Source organism: Pongo pygmaeus, chromosome 10 (genome assembly GCF_028885625.2).
Source record: "Pongo pygmaeus isolate AG05252 chromosome 10, NHGRI_mPonPyg2-v2.0_pri, whole genome shotgun sequence".
In the NCBI taxonomy this organism is placed as follows: domain Eukaryota; kingdom Metazoa; phylum Chordata; class Mammalia; order Primates; family Hominidae; genus Pongo; species Pongo pygmaeus.
Window position 1 is genome coordinate 39,753,064 of NC_072383.2, and position 4,636 is coordinate 39,757,699.

Here is a 4,636-nt window from a genome sequence, read left to right on the forward strand (position 1 = left end):
ACTTCTATCAAGTCCTAAGTGTTCCTTCCATATCCACATGGGTGCAGAATTGAAAAGAAGGGAAAGAACCAAATTCAGTTTTGAAAATATAGCACTAGCTCTTATTGCCATCCCAGTCTTCTTAGGTCATTTGATAAATGGCCATGCACCAAGCTGCTAGCTGCAGATCATGCAATGTTCATTAACCAAACCAAATCAAACCATAGAAAACTGCTCCTTGCAGATTGAGTTAAAGGACAAAGGAACAGAACAAAGAGTACTACCTTCGCCCATGGGCAACAACTGTCTTCCAGGATTGTGAAGCTGATTGACAATAATGTATATAATGTACATGGCACATAGTAGGCTCTCAAATTGTAGTTATTTTTCTTTGTTTTGCTATTATTATGAAAGAAAAATCTGTATGCTAGATACAAAAATGTACGAAATTGAATGAAAAGCAAAATTTATATAGTGCTTGATATAATAATTGTATCTCCCAGAACTATAGCAGAAAGTGATTGACTACTTAGAACTTAAAATTTTAAGAGTGATTTTAAACTGTTTTCTCTGAAATTGGTAGCTACGGGTGGTCAAATACAGTACTTGGGTATAGATTTAAGAAACTTAAAATGAATACAGAGTTTGACAGTTATGTTCCATGTAGAATTAAGTCATATTTAGAATTTGACTGGGATGTTAGCCAAAGAAATTTGCTATAGTTTCATGAGATAAAATTATAGCATGAATCATCATCTCTCTAGCCTCTTCAAGTAAGATTTTTTCCAAAGGATATTTTAAAGACAAACACAGTTCATAATTTGATGTATATGTGTTTCTGCAATTTGAGTCTTTAATTTCAAGCGGTATGGTAGAGAGAGCATACCTTTTCTAAAGCACATTTTTGGGCTTATCAGATGAGAACTAAGTAAAGACATGCAAAAACATAATTTTTTTTCTATTTAAAAGGAGACAGGCCAGGCATGGTGGCTTATGCCTGTAATCGCAGCACTTTAGGAGACCAAAGCTGGAGGACTGCTTGAAGCCAAGGGTTCAAGACCAGCTGTGGGAACACAGCCAGACTCCCATCTCTACAAAAAAAAAAAAAAAAAAAAAAAAAAATTGGTCACACATGGTGGCATATGCCTGTAGTCCTAGCTATTTGGGAGGCTGAGGCAAAAGGATCACTTGAGCCCACGAATTTGAGGCTGCAGTGAGCTATGATTGCACTCCAGCCTGGGTAACAAAGCAAGACTCTGACTCAAAATGAATAAATAAATAAAATGAAATATAAGGAGGCAAAGGTAATAGTTTGACATTTTTCCAGGCTAAGCTATCATTTAGACAATATAGAACATAAAAATATAGATAGTTTGACCAAAACTCAGATACAGGTAGTTTGGCCAAACTATCTGTATTTTTATGTTCTATATAAACATGGTTATGAAAGAAAATATAGATAGATATCTTTATGAGCAAAGATTTTTTAAATGAATTATCATATTTTTGACAGTATAAGACAAGTACAGAATGTTGGGAAAACTTATTCTGAGATCATCATCTAATATTGCAGGCATAAGACATTTAAGTCCAACTTTAGAAGTCCTATGTTTGTGTTGAAGATGAAAATACAGGTTTTAAAAGATTAGTCGAGTAAGGTTGTATCAGGGTTACTAGATATTTTTTCATTTATACTGGAATTTTTGGTTGGCTAAACTTTCACAATAAGTCAATTTATTCTTTTTTTTTTTTTCTTTTTTTTTTTTTTTTTTTTTTTTTTTTTTCCGAGACGGAGTCTCGCTCTGTCGCCCAGGCTGGAGTGCAGTGGCACTCGGCTCACTGCAAGCTCCGCCTCCCGGGTTCAGGCCGTTCTCCTGCCTCAGCCTCCCGAGTAGCTGGGACTAGAGTCGCCCACCACCACGCCCGGCTAATTATTATTATTATTATTATTATTTTTGTATTTTTAGTAGAGACGGGGTTTCACCGTGGTAGCCAGGATGATCTCAATCTCCTGAACTCGTGATCCGCCCGCCCCGTTTCCCAAAGTGCTGTGATTACAGGCGTGAGCCACCGCGCCCAGCGAGTCAATTTAATCTTTAATCTTTAAAGTTATCATAACCTCTGAGTAATAGCATCTGTCATTGTGCTGAAGTTAATTGTGGTTCCCTTAACAATTGTTTTTTTTAACAAAGTATTAGAAAAAGAGACTAGTAAGATAAAGCCCAATCTAACTCATAGTTTAAATAAGATCAGTTATTTAGACTGATTCTGCATAAACTTAAGCGTCATCTGATATTGCAGCCATAAAACATGTAGATGACTTAACTTGTCTGTGACTTTGTTTCCTCATTTGTAAAATGGACATACCTCATTCAATTCTTGTAAAGATTAAAGTAGAAAACACATTTAAAGTGCTTCGAGAGGGGAGCCAGGCTGAGGGTGGGGGTGGGTGGCGGGCGGGCGGAGGGCGGGGAGGCGGGGCGGAGGAGGAGGAAGAGAGACTAAGGCAGCGGAGGAGGCAAGGAGCGCCGTGTACCGGGCCAGGGGAGCCGCGGGCCCTCGGGGAAGAGACGGATGATGAACAAGCTTTTCATCAGGAACCTGAGCCCCGCTGTCACCGCCGAAGACCTCCGGCAGCTCTTTGGGGACAGGAAGCTGCCCCTGGCGGGACAGGTCCTGCTCAAGTCCCGCTACGCCTTCGTAGACTACCCCGACCAGAACTGGGCCATCCGCACCAGCGAGCCCCTCTCGGGTCAAGTGGAATTGCATGGGAAAATCATGGAAGTTGATTATTCAGTCTCTAAAAAGCTAAGGAGCAGGAACATTCAGATTCGAAATATCCCTCCTCACCTGCAGTGGTAGGTGTTGGATGGACTTTTGGCTCAATATGGGACAGTGGAGAATGTGGAACAAGTCAACACAGACACAGAGACCGCTGTTGTCAACGTCACATATGCAACAAAAGAAGAAGTAAAAATCGCCATGTAGAAGCTAAGCTGGCATCAGTTTGAGAACTACTCCTTCAAGATTTCCTACATCCCGGATGAAGAGGTGAGCTGCCCTTCGCCCCCTCAGGGAGCCCAGCGTGGGGACCACTCTTCCTGGGAGCAAGGCCAAGCCCCTTGGGGCTCTTCTCAGGCCAGACAGATTGATTTCCCACTGCGGATCCTGGTCCCCACCCAGTTTGTTGATGCCATCATCGGAAAGGAGGGCTTGACCATAAAGAACACCACTAAGCAGACCCAGTCCCAGGTAGACATCTACAGACAAGAGAACTCTGGAGCTGCAGAGAAGCCTGTCACCATCCATGCCACCCCAGAGGGGACTTCTGAAGCATGCCGCATGATTCTTGAAATAATGCAGAAAGAGGCAGATGAGGCCAAACTAGCTGAAGAGATTCCTCTGGAAATCTTGGCCCACAATGGCTTGGTTGGAAGACTGATTAGAAAAGAAGGCAGAAATTTGAAGAAAAATGAACATGAAACAGGGACCAAGATAACAATCTCATCTTCGCAGGATTTGAGCATATACAACCCGGAAAGAACCATCACTGTGAAGGGCACAGTCGAGGTCTGTGCCAGTGCTGAGATAGAGATTATGAGGAAGCTGCGTGAGGCCTTTGAAAATGATATGCTGGCTGTTAATACCCACTCCAGATACTTCTCCAGCCTGTACCCCCATCACCAGTTTGGCCCGTTCCCGCATCATCACTCTTATCCAGAGCAGGAGATTGTGAATCTCTTCATCCCAACCCAGGGTGTGGGCGCCATCATCGGGAAGAAAGGGCACATATCAAACAGCTGGCGAGATTCGTGAGAGCATCCATCAAGATCGCCCCTGCGGAAGGCCCAGACGTCAGCGAAAGGTCATCATCACCTGGCCACTGGAAGCCCAGTTCAAGGCCCAGGGACGGATCTTTGGGAAACTGAAAGAAGAAAACTTTTTTAACCCCAAAGAAGTGAAGCTGGAAACCCATATCAGAGTACCCTCTTCCACCGCCGGCTGGGTGACTGGCAAAGGGGGCAAGACCGTGAATGAACTGCAGAATTTAATCAGTGCAGAAGTCATCGTGCCTCGTGATCAAACGCCAGATGAAAATGAGGAAATGATCGTCAGAATTATCGGGCACTTCTTTGCTAGCCAGACTGCACAGCGCAAGATCAGGGAAATTGTACAACAGGTGAAGCAGCAGGAGCAGAAATACCCTCAGGGAGGCGCCTCACAGCGCAGCAAGTGAGGATCCCACAGGCACAAGCAAAACAGCGGATGAATGTAGCCCTTCCAACACCTGACAGAATGAGACCAAACACAGCCAGCCAGATCAAGAGCAAACCAAAGACCATCTGAGGAATGAGAAGTCTGTGGAGGCGGCCAGGGACTCTGTAGAGGCCCTGAGAATCCCAGGGGCCAAGGAGGGGTAGGGAAGGTCAGCCAGGTTTGCCAGAACCACGGGGCCCCTCCTCCTGTCCCCCAGGGCTTCTGCAGGCTTCAGCCATCCACTTCACCATCCACTCGGATCTCTCCTTAACTCCCATGACGCTATCCCTTTTAGTTGAACTAAAATAGGTAAACATGTTCAAAGCCAAGCAAAATGCACGCCCTTTTTTGTGGCAAATCATCTCTCTACCCGTGTATACATATTAGAAGGGGAAGATGT

At 44.0% G+C, this 4,636-nt stretch overlaps 1 pseudogene; it reads left to right on the forward strand.

Annotated features, from left to right (window-relative positions):
• The first annotated feature begins 2,517 nt into the window (after positions 1-2,517).
• On the forward strand, positions 2,518-4,296 carry LOC129010807 (insulin-like growth factor 2 mRNA-binding protein 2; annotated as a pseudogene).
• Positions 4,297-4,636: the final 340 nt, after the last annotated feature.